Source organism: Neophocaena asiaeorientalis, unplaced genomic scaffold (genome assembly GCF_003031525.2).
Source record: "Neophocaena asiaeorientalis asiaeorientalis breed wild unplaced genomic scaffold, Neophocaena_asiaeorientalis_V1.1 scaffold10, whole genome shotgun sequence".
NCBI classification, from domain to species: Eukaryota; Metazoa; Chordata; class Mammalia; order Artiodactyla; family Phocoenidae; genus Neophocaena; species Neophocaena asiaeorientalis.
In genome coordinates this window covers 2,174,273-2,181,020 of record NW_020172817.1, presented here as the reverse complement: position 1 = coordinate 2,181,020, position 6,748 = coordinate 2,174,273, and positions in this window count along the sequence as shown.

The following is a 6,748-nucleotide window of genomic DNA, read 5'->3' as shown; positions in this document are numbered from 1 at the left end:
GCCGGCAGAGTGCAGGGTAAGCTGCCTGCTGAGAATAGATGTTGGAAGTCTAAGGATGAAAACGAGCTGAATGTGGATGGGATGTTAGGAACGAGCTGGGGGCGTGCTTTGAGGCTGAAGGCAGCAGCTGCATTGGGGAAGGCCCTTGAGTCGAATTTAAGAGTGGACTTTATCCCTATCATGAAAGCAGCCCATCATAGGGCGTGGCTATTGTGGGAGAATTGGATGGGGCTTCGATTAGAGGCTGAGATCTGAGAAGAAACTCTTTAGTAATAGGGCTTAGGACTGGGGCAATGGCCGTGAGACCGAAGAGAAGATGGGTTTGAAAGCTGATGAAGAGGTAGGGCTGAGAGACTTAGTGGTTGACCGGAAGTCAAGGATTCAGACCTGGGCAACTGGGTCACTGGAGGTGCCATGGGCTGAAGGAGAGAACAGGTCAGACCCTCTCTTTCCCTCCCCCGTAGTCCTTTCATGTCCTATGTGGAAACTTCCAACGGAGACAGAAGACTGGTAGGCTTCTGGAATAAACAGCGGAGCCTGGGAAGACCTGGGAAGACCTGCTGTCTCGCCCAGGCCCTATTTGTATGGGGGTGCTGCCCCCCAGCTGCATAATTGCTTGAGAGGCCACCTGTGTGACCCTCTCCAAAAAATGCTCTTGACTCACAGAAACGATCTTGCCTAGAGGTGCCTGGGCAGATACCCCAAGACCCCTGCCCATCAGACACACACTGGGGGCTGCCTAGTGAACTGACAGATGTGGTGATAGGAAGAGCCAGCCTCCTTACTTCAAGGTGGGACAATTCTGTGGTTTGATGGATGGTGCCAGGACCCCCTCACGCCATGGACCAGGCTGAGACTAGGCTTTCCTGAGACCACATCCTGTCTCCCCTCCTCTGTCCTCCTCATCCCCCATTCTCTCTCTCTCTCTCTCTGTTATGGACTTAATTGTGTCCTCTCAAAATTCATATGTTGAAACCCTAACCCCTCAGTACCTCAAAGTGGGACTGTATTTGGAGAGGGCCTTTAAAGAGGTAATGAAGTTAATGAGGCCGTTAGAGTGAGCCCTAATTCAATATGACTGATGTCCTTATAAGAGGAGGAGACGGGGACACCCACGGGTCACCAGGGATGTGTATGAACAGAGGGGCCACCATGAGAAGAGGCAGCATGAGGACAGTCATTGCAAGCAAGGGGAGAGGCCTCAGGAGAAACCAAGCCTGCCAACACCTTTTTCAAAAATTTTAACTTTATTGGAGTATAGTTGATTTACAATGTTATGTTAGTTTCAGGTGTACAGCAAAGTGATTCAGTTATACATATACATATATTAATTTCTTTTCAGACTCTTTTCTCACATAACTTATCACAGAATATTGAGTAGAGTTCCCTGTGTTATATGGTAGGTCCTTGTTGGTTATCTACTTTATATATAGTAGTGTTTGTATGTTCATCCCAAGCTCCTAAATTATCCCTCCTCCCCCATGTTTCCCCTTTGGTAACCATTAATTTTGTTTTTGAAGTCTGTGAGTCTGTTTTTGTTTTGTAAATACGTTCATTTATATCATTGTTAAAAATTAGATTCCACATATGAGTGATATCATATTACATTTGTCTTTCTCTGTCTGACCCAATACACCTTGGTCTTGGACTTCCAGCCTCCAGAAATGTGCGAAAATAAACATCTGTTGTTTAAGCCACTGTGGTGCTTTGTTATAGCAGCTCTAGGAAACGAATACACCCCCTTACCTGTTTTTCCTGAAGAGCAGTCCCTCAATAAACCCCAAGCACTGGGACCCTGGTCTCAGGCTTGGCTTCTAGGGGACGTGACTCAGGACACCAAAGCGCTAAGGAAAAAATGTTGGGTTGTATTCTAAACGTGTCAGCCCTTTGTTGATTATTTTATTAACTTGTTAGAGGAGAGCGAATACCCAGGAAACAGAAAGGCTGACCAAAGGCTCCCAAGGTCTGTCTGTTCTGGAGCTTGTCCAGGCTTTAGAGGAGGGGGATCCCCGAGTTTCATCTAAGACTAGAGTCTCTCTCTTTTTCTCAGTTGCTCGGTCTTCCATGTCTTAAAAAAGTGTAAGGAAAAAATAAGTCTCACTGTATAGGTACATTTGTTTCTGGTTAAATGGGAAAGAAATGATTGAAACCAATTTCAGTCTATTAGAAGGTGAACATCTTTTAAAATTTCTCGACACCAAATTCTTGTCTTTACTCTCTGGCTGTGTACATAGGAGGGACATAAAGGGACAAAGAGAGTTAGAAAATGATCTGGGATCAAATTCTGATTCAGCCAATATGGGATTTTGAACCCTTTACTACACCCAGCCTCAGGTTGTTTTTTCATTCTTGTTTAAAAAAACAAACAACCAAACAGAAACAAAGGAGTCCAAACCTCTCTAAGTCCCTTCTGCCTCTAGCATTCTCATGACTCTGACAATGAATCTGGGCTATTTGGGATGAAGGTGTTCCAGATGCCCGGTCATCCGATGAGAAGAGTCTCTCCTCTTTGAGTCTGCGTGTGCAGTCACAACCCACCCTTCATTTTCATTTGTGAACTTCAACTCTTTTCACCTTTCTGTCCTCAATTCCCCTGGCTGCTTCTGCGCGTCAAATAAACCTCTCCAAATAGACTTGGAGTCTGGTTCGGCAACATTTATTGAAAACCCATTATGTCCTGTTTACTTCTGCTGCAATCAGAGCCTGCACACTTCTGATACACACTAATGGGAAAGTTTTGGCCCAAGAGGAGTTGATTGTTCTGGTTCTGTCCTGTCCCACGATATCAAACATTCATCTGTGGAACACGTCCGAAAGCTTTTGTCCCCTAGTAGCTACGTGGTTAACCTTGACAGAGAGAAAAAGAGAGGGAGGGAGGGAGGAAGGGAGAGGGAGAGAGCTGAGAGAGGTGGGTGTTGATTTTATTAGCTTTTGGGACACTTGATGCTGTGTTTCTGAGGGACTGTCAAAATCCCCAAAGTGTGCCTTCTAGGGCGCGGTTTATTTTCTTAAGCCTCTGCTGACAGGGAGCTGACCAAGAGACCCGGGACGTGCCTGAAACATGCAGGAATGAAAGGTGTTTTCGCTTTTGTCCAGCAGAGCGGGTTCCTCGTGCATCTCCAAAAACTGTCCAGTGACCTCCATTCAAAGCGGCTTGAGGCGTGACCCAAGAAAACTTATCAAAATGGGGCTTCTCTGGTGGCGCAGTGGTTAAGAATCCGCCTAACAATGCAGGGGGCACGGGTTCGAGCCCTGGTCTGGAAAGATCCCACACGCTGCGGAGCAACTAAGCCTGTGCGCCACAACTACTGAGCCTGCGCTCTAGAGCCCGCGAGCCACAACTACTGAGCCCGCGTGCCACAACTACTGAGCCCACATGCTGCAACAACTGAAGCCCGCACGCCTAGGGCCCGTGCTCCGCAACAAGAGAAGCCACTGCAATGAGAAGCCCGCGCACAGCAATGAAGACCCAACGCAGCCATAAATAAATAAATAACTTAAAAAAAAAAGTGCATGAGATGCGCTCATTTTTTTTTTCACTGCACGATGACAATAGAGAAAGCAATTGTAGATTTTTTTACTTTATTATTTTATTTGATTATTATTTTTTATCTTTTGGCCACACTGAATGGCATGTGGGATCTTCGTTCCCTGACCAGGGATGGAACCTGCGGCCCCTGCACTGGAAACGCAGAGTCTTAACCACTGGACTGCCAGGGAAGCTCCCAATTGCACATCTTTTTTTAAAAGCAGAGTCTTGCCAGGGACCAGTGACTCCTAAAAAGTAAACTCCTTGAGGTTAGCATCCGTGCCTCATTTATTTTTCTATTGTCACAGTATCGAACCATACTTGGCACATTGGGCCGTGAATAAATAAATAAAGCGATGAGTAACAAATATGACCCCGAGGCTCGAAATCTGGTTCCTGCTCCAGCCGACAGAGCAATTTTAATCCTGCATCTTGAAACTGGCAGCAGGTTAAGGCGACATGATATCACTTCCTAAAACAGCTCTGAGTGAAGCTCTGTCCTCTGCGACCTTGGTTCATTTTTCATATCATGTACCGCCTTCCCAAGTGATCCTGTACATTCCATGGTAGGGCACATTTATTGCTTGTCTCCCCTACTAGCCTGTGAGCCCCAGACGGCACAGACTCTGTGCGTCTTCATTGTAAGTGATCCTGCTGTCTAGGTAGTCTCAGGCTCATATAGTTGGACAGGAATAAATTTTTGTTGAATGAATGAATGTATAAGTGAATGCATGGACACAGAAGGTGTGTAAGTATCACCCGATTAAATAGATATTCATTGAGAAAGTAATTTGTGTACTGTATTGTTTGAGACCCTATAAAAGAGCCAGAACGTATAAGCTTCTTGGAAAGAAGAAACAAACACCAACAGCCCCTCTGACCTTCACTCTCCCACCTCATGAACTTGCACCCCTGACTCCACGGTCAGTAGGACTCGCCATCTACTCCTGCAGCCATGGATGTTCCTCTAGCATTGAACGTGGATGCACACTTAAGATTCCACATGTATGAAGCTCTAAAAAAAAATGACAGATGAATCCCTGGCGACATAAATCACAACTGGGGTTGCCTCCTTGGTTCAGGAGGGGTTGGAATTGACTAGAAAGGAGCACGAGGGAACTTCTGGGGTGTTGAAAAATATTTAACTTACTCGGCGTGGTGGTTTACCTGTGTGTATGCGATTGTCAGACAGACCCCACTGAACCGTGAAGATGTGTGCATTTCATGATATTTAAATTATGTCTCAATTCATTAATTAGTGGACGATGCTTGAGATGAGATGATACTTAGAGGATGATTTCTACCCTAGCACACATGCTCCCTGTTAGATCTTAATCTGTCCCTGACCAGATCCCCGTGCCCTGTGGTCTCCCCACAATCCCAGCGCTGGGGTACGGGGCAGGTATATGTGTGTTGGGGGGAGTTCTTAGAATCTGCTAAAACATCTTAGGTTGGTTCGCATCACCAAAGTGGGCAGCACAAACATTATATTTATCCAAAAAGGTAGGTTTGGCCCTTGGCTGAAGTTAAGGACTTTAATCACTCAGGAAACAGGCGATGAATGAATCAAGCGATTTTTCCTAAAATCATACAATCAACCACAGGGAACTGGGTTTGAGACTCAAAACAGCTCCCTCACCACACCCTATATCTGAGCCAGTTTTCTTTCCATCGTAGTGTGTGGAGCAGGAAAGTCGTCTCCTCGGTCCAACCTATGTTCTGATCCTTGATCTATCATGTTATTACCTCTATGAACTCAAGCCTCAGTTTGTACATCTATAAAATGGAGACACAGTATCTACCTGGGATTAGGACTAAATGAGATAACACCTATCAACACCGGGTGCTTAGTAACTGCTGACCCCTCATCCCTCCGAGCCTATTCATCACTGACTCTCCGTACTTCCTCCGCATACTTATGCCCTGGGTATGTTTATTCACAAGGTTATAAAACAGTGAAGCAGTTCTTTAAATAAATGTTTTTCTTCATGAGAATTAATAAGCCTAACTGTTTAAGTAGAGCTTAAAAAATTCCCTAAGCCTCTTTTCCCCCATTCCCAGCAAACTCTTGATCCAATAAGAAAATAAATCTCATAAACATGATAAACTATGGCCTATTGCAAAGAAACCAGATACTTTTTTTTTTTAAAGAAAATATGTGAAAAGGCAAAAACACTTGCATTTCTAGTAGACTTTCTATCACCTTTGGCAAACCCTGTCACTTTTCTGTGCCCATTTAAGAACTCCTCGAGTTCTTAATGGCTGTTTCTGTTACAACGTTGAGACCCCCTAGGAAGAAATAATTATTATTTCTCTATCTAAATCCCTTGTAGGAAAATTTTGAGGTGCTGCAGTAGACCGTCATGTGGTCCCTCAGCTGACCTTGAGGACGTTTCAATACTGAGAGTCTGTTATCTGAAGGGGCCAAAAGGGACCTCTGCTGCTTGGAGAGTGATGCATTTATCTTGCCTTGTCCCATCGTCAGCCTCTTCTTGTCACTGCGTACCAGTTATGTCCCCTTTTCCTCCCCATTGAGTCCAACCTTGGCAACAGCTCTTCAGAGGGTTGACTAGGCAACTAGAAGCACAAATGGCAAAAAACAAAACAAAACAAAACAAAAAATGTCTTGTAGACTTTACAGAAGAAAGGCAAGCAGTCCAGAATGGAGTGATTGATATACCCACTGCCCTTGCTTCCCACCGTGTGAGGCCCCGGTCAGGGAAGACTGGGCCCGAGGAGAAAGCCATGTAAAGAGACTGTTCCCAGCATCCTCATAGCCTTCCCTGTGTCAGATCTGGCTGTAGATTTAGCCCACAGTGATCGAATTTCCTGCATAAAGATGTGGCTTACACGGTGTTCGGCATTCCTGTAGCAGGCGCTACAGTGGCTGGTGCTTTTTATTTCGCGATGGACTCAACAGCCTCTAAGAAATCACACAGTGCACACAGGAACACCCAAAACAAACACACTCATCAAATCCCCATGGAAGTCAGGCCACGCTGGAAAGTGAACTCTGACCTTTCTCACTTACAGGGACTGAACTTGATTGGGAAATTTGAACGTTCCCTTGGCTATATCAGACACCAAAACTCTGTTCTTTCCGGGCTCCTCCCTCAAACTATGCACCTCCAGGGGGGTCCTCGTGGATTTACGTTACTCATATGCTTAGGCTTAAAAAAAAAATCGCATCCTGTAGATTCTAGCTGAGATTCTCAGATT